The sequence below is a fragment of the Pyrus communis genome, chromosome 16, assembly GCF_041283825.1.
Source record: "Pyrus communis isolate YQ-2024b chromosome 16, ASM4128382v1, whole genome shotgun sequence".
NCBI classification, from domain to species: domain Eukaryota; kingdom Viridiplantae; phylum Streptophyta; class Magnoliopsida; order Rosales; family Rosaceae; genus Pyrus; species Pyrus communis.
The window spans coordinates 13,587,700-13,605,184 of record NC_142580.1 but is presented as its reverse complement, the minus strand read 5'-3'; positions in this window follow the sequence as shown (position 1 = coordinate 13,605,184).

Sequence of the window (17,485 nt, the reverse complement as noted above, 5' to 3'; positions counted from 1 at the left end):
GCTCAAGTGCTACGATCACGTGAAGACTGGGCGAATAATCGTGGGTCACCTACGAGTCGGAACCACCTGGTCACCTACGAGTCGGAACCACCTGGTCACCTACGAGTCGGAACCACCTAAAGTGGTCTGTACGACAGAACTGTGCACCTAACTTGGATCCAAGATGAGCGTGTGGTACGGGAGGTGAACATCATGTGAAGGACTGTGCCCAACTCTGGGCGGGAGCACTAACACCGAGGGTGCAGGTTATGAGCTCTCTATGTATCTCAAATCACTACTAAACATAAACATAAACCATAACCTACCTGTGCGTCCACAGCACCAACCATATGTATATATGCAACTAATAATGCATAATTAAACAACAAATATAATGCATGGCATATAAAACATTTAAACGTTTCATTTCACTTTCTGGGAAAAACACAAGTATATAGGTATATACGGAAAACCAAAAGCCTACTCACTGGTATATAGAAGGGTCGTAACCTCCTTGCCTCGAGTGACCGCGCTCGTCCTCGGGATAGGTCTCACCTATATGCGAAACAACTATAAAAACGTAAATTTTAAAGCACATAACCAACATTACGAAATAACTTCTCATACAATGCTCAAATGGGGTGTATGAATACACCAACGTGATCTACTCAACCTCACGAACATCCCCATATTTTTAAATTAATTTTCCGACACCGCACGCGCCCCCACGCACTGGCCAAGGCACGACCGCACACGCTGCCCATGCGCAGGCACGTGCTTGGCACACTGACGGCGTCAGTTAACGCCGTCAGGAATATTCCGTTAAATCTAACTGATTCCATTAACGCCGTTAGGAATATTCCATCCAAACTGACAGAATATTCCGTCATCTTCTCCGGCCAACCTCCGACGCCGTCGCCAGCGCCGGAAAACCGGGAAAAATTCAAAACTTGATATCTCCTTCATTTTTCATCCAAATTCCACAAAATTGGTACCAAAATGAAGCTTACAACAAGAGGAACAAATCCATACCACTTTCAAGCACTAAAACCACAGAAATCTCGCCGGAAAACACCACCAACTCAGACCAAACCTGCAACTCATGATCCCGACGTCCAAAACCTTCAAACGAACCACCCCGAGCCTCCTAAGAACCTCACCAAGCTTCCTACAAGCTTGAAATTCCCAAAAACACAAGAATTAACGTATGCATGAACAGTACCCCGATTTGAACATATCGGGTTCGACGTGAAAACGAAGGTATCCTTACCTGAAATGGGTATGGTTGAACTCCTAAGGACATCACGAGCACAAATATGTAGTTTGTTTCCTCGATCCGTAAAGATTCCAAGGGTTATGGAATTGTCCGTACAAGAAGATAGGAAAGGGAGAGAGAGAGAGGGTCTCGGGACAGGGTAGAGAGAGAGAGAGAGAAATGAGTGTGTGTGTGTGGTCCAAAATCAACCAATCAAAACCCAAAAACGACCACACAATGAAACAACTATACGAGGGGCAAAACCGTCATTTCACCCCTACAGTACGAAAAGTCCGGGACGGGTTGTCAAATAATGAACCAACCCTAATAATTAGGTATCAAATTCATCATTTAGGTGAGTTAAACTTGAGTCATCTTTACCTCAAAATAATAATGGTCGACTACTAATTAATGCAACATATTTTCCAGTTTTCTGTACAAAAATATTTTACTCTTAAGGTGTGAAAATAGCCAACCATGCTATCGAACTCATTAATTATCAAGTGATCAAGTCGTACGTGAGATTTCTTTGATAAAATTGAGTATTGACAGATGTAGGAGAGGTTTATTTTAAGGAAAACTAATGAAAATGACTTGAAAACTTTGAATTTTAATCAAACTGACAAAAATGTGTTGTAAGTGAATAGTACAAGAAGTGACTTTTTAGAGTAAAATTGTCATCTTTGTTAAAAGTGAACAGTACCGAAAGTATTTCGTTAAAACTCCCCTTATTTTAATAGAATGGTGGGGATTAGTCTAGGTCATGTAAATTTTTGGAGGAGTTGGTAGAAGGTTAATATGTTCGTTAGAATAGTAAGAGTCTTGCGAGCTAAGCAAAGCTCTTTATGACATAAATATATTGTGATATGTAATTGCATATATACCTAGAGTCCTAAACTAAACTGTTATGACTTGCTACCAAGGCTATACAATATTCCTGATATGTAGTTGCAGATTTGCAATTCATTATATGACTCATCAAGATAACTATTATAGCGAATTCACAATGATCATGACAACAGATGGAGAAACTTTAGACATTAATATACAAGGCTACACATTGCCGATCGGTATGAAATATACTCTCAAGTCTCAACCTTGGTTTTGTCAAAGTAAACCAGGTTCCATGTTTCAGAAAATACGTACAATAACTAATCATATGTTGTGCTTACTGCTTAAAACCATATTCCCGGGGTTTCTCTCAATATTAGATAGATTAAATGAAACAGAAACAAAACTGTAGTGGAGTGAGTGGGTAGGGTAGGATTTGGATTTAGGGTTTTTCTAGTGAACACATATGGCTCATTGTTTCATGTAATGCAAGATATTCGAATGGCGGAGCAGTGTGGTCCAAAGCATGAAATAATAGTACAGTCTGACATATACAGAAATAGAGTTTTTTTTTTTTTTTTTTTTTTTTTGAACCAAACAGAAATAGAGTTAATTACACGATTGCCCATGGATTTAATTCACAAAGGTGACCCAGTGAGTGATGACGACCCTCCGCCCGCCCTTCAAAGTTGTGAATTTTTTGTGATGTCCAAAATTTGTCTAGTGCTGCTCAACTCCTCCTCATTTAGGGTGCCTCTGGGAGGGACCACTGCCCCAAAATTTACTTGTCCGTTGTCTCTAGGCCCCGTGGGGTACCCTACAGCAATGCAACAATCCTTATTCTTAAAGCTCTCCACTCGATTCGGTTTGGACAGGGTATACCTTAAAGATTATTGTTAGCACTAACATTACACCGACCCAGATGCTTAATATCGCTATATCAGCAGATATTTTTAATTCTGAGTTGTATAATTATATTTTGTGTTGCATTTTGGAGGATAAAGTGACACGGAGGTTCCTAAGATTAGCTGCAAAATTAAAGCAGCATTATATTCTTATACGGATATATGCACCGACTTGCTATTTGAGCCTATTTTCTTTCAAGAATATATCTGCCAACCTACTTTGACATCCTGTATTGGGTCTCAGTGTCTCTTTTCGTCTAATATCCACAGGAGCACAGGCATGCACTCCATGCCATAATCAGAGTTGTCATGTTTTTGAACAAAAATAGAGAATAAGAAAAGAGTTGTCTAAGTTTAAACATGAGAAACGGACTTCTGTACGTGTTTCTTTTTTTGGGGCACTAATCAGAGTTGAATGCAATAGTTTCTTTTTCTTTGGTATATATTCATGACATTTTGTTACGTGATACTTTCTAATTGTTATGAGTATGAATTCTTTATCAAAAGAGAACATAAAATCCTCAACTTTGTTCAATGATCATGTAATTACAAGCGTCATACAATATGGTAAGCATCACCTTGAGGAATATATGAGCACATATAATTAAGAGAGGTTAAAAATAAGCTACAAATAGACTCCTTTTCTCTCTCAGCTCTCCTCGACTCACCCTCCCCAAAACCAAACCTAGGTTCCCTCCTCAACCCTCTGCCAACCCATTCACCTCTTTTACTCCCTTCAATCCCTCCCCCTTCTCGGCGCCGCCCCCTCCCCCACGTCCCCCCCTCATCTCCCCCCGCCTCCCCGCCTCCCCTACCCTCTCTTAGCTTCTATAGCGCCTCTCATCCTCCCCTCCATAGCTCTTTCCCACCATTTTGTGAGTAACTCGTCCTTGGCTATGCCCCTACCCAGATCCGAGCCATCCCCGTTACAAGGTTCCTCGATTTTGGGTTGGTTTGTGGTTTGGGAAGGTTTCGTGGTTGGTTCCACTTCCAACAGCTTGTTTCCATGGTGGTAACGCTCCCCTCGACCGATTTGGTGGCTACGCATCCTTGCACTTTCAGATCCGGCGGATTTACTGCCTGGGTGTTCAAAACTGACGACGCTGCTGGCTTAAGTGTGGTCTTGGTTTGTGACCTGCTCACTGAGATGAGCTGACGGATGGTCCTTTCTCGGAGTAGTGTTTGACTCCATTGCCTCACCCTATGAATGTTGTGGTTGCGTGTTTGCGGTGGTTAGATGTTGTCTTCGCTTTATGCGTTGAGTTTGTGGTCTCGTTCTATTATGATGGTTTTATGTGGCCTCGCATTTATGCGTTGACCTATGCGGTCGTTGGTATAAGTTCGTTGCGTCTATCGTGTTTTTGTAACATATTTGCATTGATGACGTTTGTAGTGTTAGGACAATGTTTGTGGTAGGTGTATAAGGGTTGTTTGTTTTACTGTGCAAATTTACTCCATATCAGCACACTGGAGCTTATGTATCCAATTGACAACCTCTGTAATTGTTTGTGAAGTTTAATGAAATACCACTCTATTGTTTCATGTCAGAAAAATAAATAAATAAATAAAAGCTATAGAAGTAGCATGATAAAAGAGAAGAAAATCAAACAATAACCTTATAAAATCCATCAGAAAGTGAAAAATCTGAGAGTTTATCGAATGATAAATGATGTCGTAGGAATCCAAATATGAATTTACACATTTTCACTTGATCTTTTATACATTACACCATCTGATTTAAATATTATCATTCTTTTGGTTAAACTCATAATTGAAAACTAAGACGCTTTGAAAAATAGAAATATTTAAGCAATTTCTAGGCAATTTGTGGTGTGATATGTTGGCTGTAGCAATTACAGCTCATAAGGATATGAAGTAGGGTTACGTTTTGAAATAATAGTCAAGAAAAAACATAGCATGCAGGAAACATATATATCAATGCTTCATATCCAAATCTCATGCAATATGCCAGCACCACCACACGTCTGATTTCTTGGATGCCAAACATTAATTAGAATCTTTGTGCGCCACGAATGCAAATCCATAGTGGTCCATGCCACCCTATACAATTGGTCAAGGACGACATTGCATGTCCATCTGGAAATCTCCATTTCCATTTAACTAGTTCTGCATGCAATCTCCTGATTAGTCATATCATGTCCAACCTGAAGTTTGAATCGGTCCGATCAAAAACACAAAATGTATACCTAATTTTATTAAATATAATTATTAAGTAGTTGTGTATCGTTTTCTATCTTAATTCCTTGAGTTTTATGAAAGAGCAAGTGGCCAAGCTTACAATTCAGGCACCACAAGTGCAAGCAGCTGAAGTACGTACTGATCGATCTGAATCACTGAATGCCATGTTCATCGCTTGTCTGCCACAACTTTCAGCTAACTTTGTGGATTGCATGAATTGTGTTGCTATTGGTGTCTTGATAAAGCAATAATGACAGAATTCCCGACGAGGCCAGTAATGTGAAATAGCTTAACGTTCGTACTATGCTCGTCCTGTTCCTTGATAGTAATGCTTCAAAGTTCCCCAAAAAGAAAATTCTGGAAACAAAGTACGAATTTGGACTATAATATGCAACATTTGATATTCCTTTGCTTATATTATGTGTTAATAGATAGTGGCAGTAAAAAACATACTAAGAGTATGCACAAATGCCTTTCAAACTAAAAATCTTGTGAATTTACCATCCAGATACCCATGTTTAAGTGCGAAGGTATTTCCATTAGTTTAGACGTATCATTTGCAACTCATTTGAACCATATTTTAAGTACTTTTTTTCCACTGATTAGAGACCCCAATAAATGAATTTAGTTGACTAAAGTTTGTGAGACATATCTTCTACTTATTTGAAGATAAGATGTACATCTTTGAAAGCATAAGTTCTTCTTTTTTTTTTTTTTTTTTGAACAAACAATATTATCTATACTAAAAGGAAGGGGGTAGGCTTAGACTCAGAATGGGCTAGCAATAATGTGGTTCAAATTCGCCCTTGGCGAGAATCGAACATAAGACCTCTCACTTACAAGTGAAGAGAAACATCACTAGGCCGTTGTACTAAGTAGCAAAGCACAAGCTTTTTTAGTTGGCTAATTTCCTAGATTGTACACAATACGTATCCATAAATTCGTATTAGTGCTGAGTTTATTTATTTATTTTTTTTTTTTTTTTGAAAGAGGATTCGATAGTTTTATTGAAATTATCAAATAGAATACAAGTCTTGGTTCAGCACCTCCCAAATAGAATTCGGAGGTTCCTCAAACCAAACAACTGAGTCACTACGAGATAAACTTAGCTTGGCAAGGCGTGGCTTGCATAGCATCTCAATGAAGGCCAGAATTTATGGAACTCCAATTGGTAAGTAATGTTGCATTCATATAGGAAATCATGTATGAGAAGTTTGGGAAATGTGAGATCAAATATATATGCATAGTGTTTAGGAATCAGTTTGGTTTGGGTTGTAGGTTTCATAGAAAATCAGTTTAGTATATTTAATTGTGTTGGGTAAGTGGTCATTTACCATAGTGATGGAAATGTGTCAAGTCCTTATATGACGGCATGGGTTCAGACCTCGTTGGTGGCTAATCTAACATCTAATCTAACAAAATCTATCGTTTGACAAAAAAAAATTATGTTGGAAATAAAATAGATTGGAGAATGACGACAGATTGATTGTTGGGAAAAATCAAAGTGTATACTTTTATTATCGTTAGACCTCTTTATGTAGGGTGAAAGTAATTTGGAAAGAACCCCAAGTTTCTCTAATTTAAATCAATGATTTATGAGTAATTAACTAACAGTTTTATGCATTAGTTAAGAATACTGATAGCCACATAGACATAAGTATTTAGAACACTACTTTTTGGATGTCTGTGCATTAATGAAGTTTTGTGCACTGTCAATGATAGTTGCCTTGATAAAATCATGCTTGGAAAACCCATTAGGACAAAACCTAAGTAAGCCTTGAACCGAGTAGTCATCGTTGTCAAGTTTGAAGTAATGTGACTTCGATCTTCAAGAAATTGAACTTTGAGTAGAATATGACCCTGGAAACTGCAGAAGTTTATCAGGAGTTGACAATAGCTGTTTGTATTTCCGCTAAGAAAAAATAAACAAAATAAAATCTAGATTTAAAATAAACGAAATATTTTAAACTCCATGATAAATATAAATCATATATACAAGTAGTCTCATATGGCTTTCAATAGTCCTACAAAATGTGAACTTTTTTCGAGTATGATGTAACAATACAATTTCATTTGAAAAGTGGAGTTGCCTTTTTCAATTTGGCCAACCTTTTTACAATTTTTCGACATTAAGGGAAAAATATGACTAAATAACCCTTGATGATACGAGTTGCTACTATAATTCAAAATTATCGATTACCATCTATCTGTGATTCAATAATTCTCACTTGCATGCACATGCTTAATTTATAAATATCTCATTGCTTGTTTATCAATGCCTCCTCTGGACTTCCTTTGTCATGAAATGAATTACTATAGAGAATTAGATCATAATATCCAATAGAGTGTTATTTTCAATAGGGCTTGAACTGTATTAATCTCTACTTCTGGGAGTCCAAAACTTGGGACCTATTTATATATTTGTCATACTTCAGACATACAACATATATTAATTTACGTAACTTGTGAGACAAAAGAAGATGTATCAACACGCATTCATGATGTTCTTGAAACTATCTACCCCTAATGAGACAATCAACAAAATTGCAATAAATATCAGCACAGCTAAAATAAAACAACTTGAATCCCATTTCTATGAATGAATCATCTTTGTGTACACAATTAATTAATTGGTTGAAAAATAATCTCATCCGAACTGATCATGATGATGATGATGCATGTGATCAAGATGCATCTTCCAAGTAGAAATTAGCAATGAATAAAATGCTTAAAGCTTTTGGTAGGCCAGGATAAGTTATGTGCTCAAAATCAATCAGAAGTAGCATGAAATAGCCTATAAAATTTGAGAATTACGCTGGTAATAGCAAACGAATAATATAATGACCGTCATGTAGATACATCTAGGTCATTGGTCAAATAGTCCACAATTTGCTGTTGATTACCTAAAGGGTCAAAAAAAGTATATACATACAGATGAAGAACATGACCACAAGAGGAGTTTACCTGAAAGAAAAGTAGAATCCATAGACACCAAGGCATCCAATGCTCCAAAATCATGTGATAAATGGAAACTCTCAACAATTGTAGGATAGGAAACATGTGCTCTAAATGACCTTATGATCCTAAAACACCATCAAAACAAGAAATCATAGACAAACAAACACAATGTAATATTTTTAACCCTAAAAGCATCAAAGGGTTTCCTGATTTCCAAGCCTATATCCTAAAGGCTAATGCTACCATTAGAATGACAAACGTTTTCAAACGAAGTTACTGCTCGGAATTTGACCAAGTAATCTGGTTAGTAAGTAGTTGTTTTGAGATTAATTGCTAATGTGAACATGAACATAAGAAGTTGATATTTGAGTTGGTTCTCGACAATAATTGATCTTCTTTTTAGGGGTGTGTGGTGTGCTGTCCACACACCTTATTTTACTTTTCACACATCTTTTAATAATTTATGTCCGTTGATCTTCTTTAATTCATCAGATCCGATGACCAAAAATTAAAAAAATATGTAAGAAGTAAAATAGGATGTGTGGATATCACATTTTTTTTTTAATGCGCACGAGTGCGACATGGAAGGGATGGACTAAAATGCATCATAACAAATGGGTTGCGATGCATTGAACAAGCATACTCGCCCTTTAAGGACATGCCCTATAAAGTCATTAATTAATTGATCAACCTTCACTTTCGAACACCCCCCCCCCCGGCCCAAAAAAAATAAAGAGTAAATAATAATTAATTAGAAAATCTAGCTTTGCTAATGCATGCCCCATCTAAACCATACCACTAACTCAGAATGATAGTACTTGCGTTTAAATAATCATAACTCCATAATCTTCTCCTATAACAGATCTAGATCTTCGCTTTTAAAAGCACAATATTGATGTGATCAAGCAATAATAGTTTTTTATTTTTTAGTTTACTTTTTGTTATAGTTTTACATTTAGATTATTAAAATGTCCACTCATCTTGTATTTGATTTCAAATGCTTATCAATGAAGGGTTATTTTTTCTTATAATAAGTAAACCGTCTTACCTGCAATATTCAGTCAAACAATATATATAGGATAGTGCTACTAACACACTTATTTTTACCTCTTTGTTATTAACTTTTTATTTAAGTGTGATTGTATAAATCTTATATTAGATTTTATTCTAGTTATTCTTCCCTATTAGGACTTGTATTCCTTGGAGGAGAATGATTTCTTCATTCCCTTATTACTATAAATAAAGGCACTGCGTAGGGGCAATAACACATCCTCTACACAACCCTACAAACACATCTCTCTCTCTCTATTCTCTCTCTGTGCCGCCGACCCTCTCTCCCTATCAGTTAAATATAGGCCACAACATGTTATCAACACGCTCCTACCACTGCGCTTAGGAATCTGACGTGGAAGTTTTTTGCATCAAACTAGTTCATTAATATCATCATGCAATCAGGTTTTTTTAAAACAACAATTTTTATCTCGATATTTTTGCAGCCCTGATAGCATGAACATTCACTATAATGCATGACCCAACTTTACATTTTTCGAAATTTAGATTTCTATATAAATTGTGTATGCATTATATTGATAATTATTGAATTATGTGAATTTGATATTACCATGAATTGCATCAAATATATGTCCATGCATTAAAGTATTTATATGAATATGCATTGAATTAATCTGGAAATTGAAAAAATTATTAAAATATGGATCAGGGTTTCGTTCTAAGCCCCTCCATCATGTGAACCACAGCTGGCAAGCTGGCAAGCCGTCGAGCCATCAGCCCTAGGCCTGCAGCCTGAATGGCAGAGCCGAGCCGCGAGACCATAGAACCGAAGCCGAGGGCTACTGGTTTTGAAATCCAGGAAAAAAAAAAAAAACCAATGCCTTCAATGACATCTTTATCAACACAAGTGGACCTGCAGCCCAACCTCGACCTTAGGTCACCGTCACAACGGCCTGAAGCTCGTTCATCGACAAAGATTAACCGAAATTCCTTTGACTCTCGTCGGATTTTTTTTTGAGATTCCAATTTGAATTTCTAGGGTTTTTTTGTTGAAATGTTGAGATATCAAAATCTCCGTTTGTAATCAAGGTAAAAAAAAAAACCCAAAAATGGTACCCCCGAGTTTTCCCGTCCAAGATTTGGCCACCTGCAGTGGCAGCGCCTGTCATCTTCTCCGATGAAAACCCTTAGCTCTGCTAGGACTTCTTGGTCTAAGCTCGATACCAATTTTTGGGCCTGGCATCGACTTGGGCTGAAAGAAAAAAAAAAAAAAAAAAAACCTTTTTTTTTTTTGTTTGGGCTCACTATTGCAAGCCCAAACCATCATCTTGGCCCACTCATAACACCAACCCAATTGGGCCTCGGTGTCCCCGCTGCTGTGGAACCCAGCCAACGCGGCTGTTGTGGATTTCCTGCGCTGCGACACACCGGATCCTAGCCTCGCTGGTGCATCCGTGCTCTCTACTGCACACAATCAGTGCCCTCATAAGGGCCTATTTTAAGCCTAGCTTTCCTTGGTAGCCCTTTTGTTGCCTTGGGGTTGAAGCCTTTTGGCTTGATCAGCCTATTCTAGCCCAAATTTGGGCCTGGATCCCACGATATTAATTTGCTCAGCCTATATTTTTAGGCCATGAGCTTAATTGTTTATTTTTTTTAGACAATTTGGTTTTTATAATTTTTCACCCACACTCTAATTTTGGCTCGCAGTTCAAATAATTAATTCAATTATTATAATTCTAATACCTGAAGTTATATTTGCATATTTTCTTGTTGCATATTTTTGTATATGTTTGTGTTTGTCTGCAGGAACATATGAACCTGAAGTTTCTAGAAACATGCCTTGCTTGAAAACTTGAAGTTTTCTTTAAAAACATCACCCATGAAAACCCGAAGTTTTTTTTATGAAAATTTAAACCAATACGAATTTGAACAAACTCGACTTGACTGCTTTAGAGGTCTCTGGAAGAAACTACCTCCAGTGGGTCAAAGATGTGAAGCTCCACCTCACGGCAAATAATTTGCATCCTGCCATTGAAGATGAGATGGACAACATGGTTGGCAAAGTTGAGAAAGCCACTGCAATGATCTTCATCTGAAGACACGTTCATGATGCACTGCACACTGAGTACCTTGCTAGGGAAAATCCACGAGCAGTTTGGATCGCTTTGGCTGATCACTTTGATCACCAAAAGGACTTCTTCTTGCCTAAAGTAAGACATGACTCGCAGCATTTGCGCTTCCAAGATTTTAAGTCTGTGAATGAATATGATTCTGAAGTTTGTCGAATCCGATCACTTCTCAAGTTCTGTAACGAGGCCTTGACCGAAGAGGATCTCCTAGAGAAGACCTATTCGACCTTCTTTGCTATTAATATTATCTTGCAGCAACAATATAGGGCTCAGAAGTTTACTAAGTTTTCGAATTTAATCTCTATTTTACTTCTCGTCGAAAAGCAGAATTAGCTGTTGATGAAAAATCATCAAGCTCGACATACTAAGGTGACTGTTGTGCCTGAAGCATATTATAGCACAAACCAACGCCCAAAATGCCAACATAGGCGTGGTTGGGGTGGCCAGAAACCACCCCATTAAGGACAACAGAGCCAAGGCCCATCTAAGGGAGGAAACTAAGCCGAGAAGCGCTTTAACCTCGTTCCCAAGGCCCTAAACTTCAAGAATAAAGGCAAAGCACCTGAAACCATAGATGCAGACATGTGTTATTGTTGTCGTTCAAAGGATCATTGGTCCCGTGTTTGCCGTGCTCCCCAAAAGGTTGTAGCTGAATATCATTCTTGTCGTAAGAAGTTTGAATAAACTTTATGCAAATGGATGAACCAGAGAGTACTAAGATGGAGGTTTCTAACTTTCAAGATGTTGTTACCCCTATGGAAGGTTAGAATCTTAGACATAAACTATTTTCAGTTGCATTTAAAAATAATGGGGCCACATTCCACTATGTGGCCGAACCCATCCCTTGTTTTTTGGTTTAATTTTGAACATTTTTCCTTTATATTTGGATTATTTGTTGGTGATTTATTTTTGGATATTAAGTTTTTAATTAATTACTACCCTTGAATACTTAAATTATTTTGAATGGATATTTGTTTTAAGAACTTTTATGCATGTCACCGATTCAAATTAATTTTATTCTAGGTATGACTAGTGGAAAAGTTAGTTGTTTGGCAGATAGTGCAACCACACACACTGTTTTGCATGAACGCATCTATTTCACTAACTTCATACCTAAGAATGCACCTCTGACAACCTTCTCAGGCCCATTCAACTTGATCGAAGGATACGGTAAGGCACATATAATGTTGTCCAATGGTACAATCTTGACCATTGATGAGGCACTCTATTCTCCATGTTCCGGAAGAACGCTGTTGAGTTTCAAGGACATTAAAAACCTATGTAAAAATGGAGTTGAATTTCTGTGCATAACTTTCTACAAATATGGCTAAAAGCGTATTCTAGAGAAGATGGAGAGTATCCCGAGTGATCTGTATACTACGAGCTATAGAAAGCCACCATATGGCTGGCCCTACCTCAAGGACTGCGTACAAAATTACACTTTGGCATGATCATTTGGGACACCCTGGACGAACAACGATGCGCCCTATTCTCAAATCTTCACACGGGAATCCACTAACCCGAAGTTTAGGTTCAATTCAAGGAATCGCATGTCAAACATGCTCTATGGGAAAACTTATTATTAAGCCTTCTTATGACAAGATTCATACGAATCCTCCTATTTTTCTACAAAGGATTCAGGCGGACATTTGTGGATCGATTTACCTTACTTGCGGACCATTTAGATATTTTATAGTTTTGGTTGATGCCTCCACACATTGGTCACACGTGTGCTTGTTGTCCACAAGGAATGCTGCATTCTCTAAACTATTGGCTCAGGTTATCAAGCTTAGGGCTCACCACTTTAATTATCCGATCAAATTCATTCGATTGGGTAATGTTGGAAAATTCACGTCTAAAACTTTTGATGACTATTGCATGTCGGTTGGGGTTTCAGTTGAACATCTAGTACCCCACGTTCACACCAATAACGGCCTGGCAAAGGCATTCATTAAGTGCTTACAAATGATTGCTTGATCGTTGGTCATACATACCAAGCTCCTGATCGTTTCTTAAGGCCATGCAATATTGCATGCATCCATATTGGTTCACCTGAGGCTTGTTGCGACCCAACCACATAATGCCCTTCAGTTGCTTATCGGATACGAACCCGACATATCGTATCTGTGCATTTTTGGTTGTGTGGTCTATGTACCGTCCTTGCATACAAAAATGGGGCCTTAACAAAAGATGGGAATCTATGTTGGATATGATTCCCCTTCGATCATTCGTTACTTAGAACCTTTGACAAGCGATTTGTTTACCGCTCGTTTCACGGATTGTCACTTCTATGAAATAGCCTTTCCGTCGTTAGGGGGAAATAAGAACGTCAACATTCCTGAAGAACAACACAAATGATCATGGACAACTCCCATTTTGTCTCATTTAGATCCTCGCACCGCTTAGTCTAAAACTAAAGTGCAGTGCATATTAGATCTCCAGAGCATGCCAGAGATTTCACCAATCTAGCGCGAGTTACAAGATCACATATTTCAGCTGGGAATGTGCCTACAATGATGGATGTACCAAATGTACGACAAACTTCCCTCCTAGAGGCCTGGGACGCCACTTTGACCGATCCACGTACATTAACGGTTAGCCAATCATTTGCCCCTATACAAAAGTGTGGCAGACCACTCGATTCAAAGGATTCACACCCACGGTACAGGCCCCTGAAAAGCCTACTATGAATATGACTGTCGCCAACTCATGAGAAAATTCTAGATTAAGGAAACGTCCTTGAAGAGACGAATTGACCTCCCGAGAATCATGAGATTTTGGTCCATTATGCTAGCTTAGATGATGTTTGGTGTAGAAATGAAATGATCATCAACGATGCATTGGCATATGTAGTAGCTACTGGCTACTGAGATCATGCTAAGCGATTACATTGAACCCCGTTCCGTTGATGAATGTCGCGACATAAAACTGATTGGTTAAACTGGAAATAAGCAATCCAAGTCAAACTCGATTCGCTTGTGAAACATAAAGTGTTTGGACCTGTAGCTTCTACTCCTCCACATGTGAAGCCGGTTGGCTACAAGTGGATTTTCAATCGGAAGCATAATAAGAAGAACGAAATTGTGCATTACAAAGCTCGTCTTGTTGCGCAAGGCTTCTCACAACACCCCGAGATTTACTATGACGAAACTTATTCACCCATTATGGATGTGATTACTTTTCGCTACCTTATCAGTTTGGTAGTTTTCGAAAAACTGAGTATGCAGCTGATGGACGTAGTAACTACGTATCTCTATAGGGATCTTAATACGAAAATTTATATGAACGTTCTCGAATGACTTACATTGACTAAATCAAATATTTCTAAACCCCGGAACACAATCTCAATTCGGTTGAGGCATTCACTCTATGGTTTGAAGTAATCTAGAAGAATGTGATATAACCGTCTAAGTGAGTATTGGACTAGTCAAGGATATGTGAACAACGAACTATGCCCTTATGTGTTCATTAAGAAGTCACATTCTAGTTTTACGATTATTGCAGTATATGTCAATGACATAAATCTAATCAGAACTCTTCAAGAGCTCCAAAGAACTGCCATGCACTTGAAGTCGGAATTTGAGATGAAAGATCTAGGAACGACTTGATACAATCTCAGTATCGAGATAAAGCACCATTTGGATGGAATCTTAGTACATCAATCAAACTACACCCGAAAGGTGTTGCATCACTTTAACAAGGATAAAGCGAAGCCTTCGAGTACTCATATGGTCGTTCGATCGCTAGATGCAAAACAATATCCTTTCCATCCGAATGAGGATGATGAAGAGATTTTGGAGCCTGAAGTTCCTTATCTAAGTGCGATAGGCACTTTATTATACTTAGCTCAATGCACTAAACTCGACATCTCCTGTGTTGTTAATCTTTTGACAAAATACAATAATGCACCAAAACGCAGACACTGGACTGGTGTTAAAGACATCTTCTACTACCTTAAGGGTACCACAGATCTGGGCTTGTTTTATCCCTACAGATTCTCGAGTGATGTTGCACCCCCTTATCTCGAGTTAATTCTCTCCTTGTTGGTTATGCCAACACAGGATACTTATCTAATCAGCACAAGGCGCGCTCTCAAACAGGTTATGTCTTTACTGTTGGAGGCACCGCAATCTCTTAGAGGTCAACTAAACAGACCTTAGTTGCCACTTCGTCTAACCATGATCAAATTCTCGCCTTACACGAAGCAACTCGGGAATGCTTTTGGTTGAGAGCAATTGCGAGCCATATTCGAAACTCATGCAATCTTTACCTCGTTGTTGACATTCCAACGACGATCTATGAAGACAACACACCATGCATCGAACAGCTCAAGAAAGGTTACATCAAAGGAGACAACTTCAAGCACATTTCGCTGAAGTTCTTCTTCTCACATCAACAATAAGAGTATCAGAAGATTGAAATCACTCAAATCCATTCACAAGACAATCTAGCCGGCCTCTTCACTAAATCACTACTAAAGGCGACGTTTCATAAGCTTGTTCAAGGCATTGATATGCGTAAACTTTCTGAGTTGTAATATTGTTAGTTCTCTTTGGAATTATGTCAAACTCAGGATGGGTATCCTGAAGTATACTTGCTTGATCTTAATATACTATTTTTCCCTACGATTAGGAGCATATTTACCACTGGGTTTTTGCTATCTAACAAGGTTTTGACGAGGCACCCACCTTGTGTTGATCATTTCCCTGGTGACGTCCCGTAGACATTTCATTTGACTTTGCATTTCTCACGCATTTTTCCTTAGCCTATGGGTTTTGTCCCTACTCGGGTTTTTACCATAGCCATTGGGTTATTTGTGAGACTTACTTCCTTATGCAAGTTCCTACCTTACCTGAGACTAGTGTGTTCCCAAAATCAGTGTCGATGAGTCAACTTCCTTGACCCTACATGATGTCGAATCTACTTAAGTATTTACACATTCAAAGGGGAGTGTTAGAAACTTCTTATTTAAGTGTGATTGTGTAAATCCTAAATTAGATTTGACTCTAGTTATTCTTCCTTATTAGGACTTGTATTCCTTAGAGGAAAAGGATTTCTTCCTTCCCTTGTTACTATAAATAAAGACAGTGTGTAGGGGGAAAAACATATCCTCTACACAATCCTACAAACACATCTCTCTCTATTCTCTCTATGTGTCGCCGGCTTTCTGTCCTTGTCAGTTAAATATAGGCCACAACACTCTCATTTATGTTTGTTAATTTTTGGCCAGTAATTTCTTCAATTCATTCGATTTGAAGGTCGAAAATTGAAAGGGGTGTGTGGGAAGCAAAATGAGCGTGTGGATAACACCACCCTATAGATACACTGATAAAGAATAAAATTGCATGTCACTAGGTCAGTCAAGTCAACCAGTTTTAGAATTTTTGAGTTACCAGACAATCAACATCAAGTTTTGCCTGGTCAAGAAACAAAAATGTTACTTTTACCTTATTTTTATACCACATTTGTGCTATCATTCTAATATAGATATGATCTACATGTATTGGTGAGCTCTAACTCTATTAGAGATATTGTATATCTAATATGAAAAATGTAATAAGTGTAGCATTACTCATAAACAAAAAAGAAAATTTATTTCTCTGAACAAACTAGATATATATTTTTTTTAACAAACGATATTATCTACACTAAATATTTTTTTGGGTCAAGCGATAGCGTTAGTAAGTTAGATGTTGGATTAACCATCGACAGTGTTCAAACTCACACCGTCATGCAATGACACAATACATTTCCACTACTGTGATAAAGAGCCACTTACTTATCTACACTAAATATTGAATACAATGAAATTACAGAAAAAAACAAAAAAAACAAAAAACAAAAAAAGACCAAGCAGAATAATCTTTTGTAGATAGAAATAAAAATTGGGAAGGATAAAGTCTACGCAAAGTGAAGAACTAGTTGTGATGTGATTTATCGTAAGAGTAGAGTTAGACTTTTTAACTCAATTTATTCAGGTTTAGATAAATTAGTTAGAGCAGTGTATTTTTCTGTGTTTTTTCTTTACATTGCAGTTTGAATGTTCTTTCCCGTAAGTTATATCAGGTCATATATAATATTTTTTTTAATTTTTTAATTATATAAATAAAGAAATAAACTCAAATTTTATTATAAAAAAAAATTAAAAAAGGAAAGTGCCAAAGTTTAGACTCACATGGTGATGCAAATGCTCTTGCCAAACATCCATGTGGTCCCAT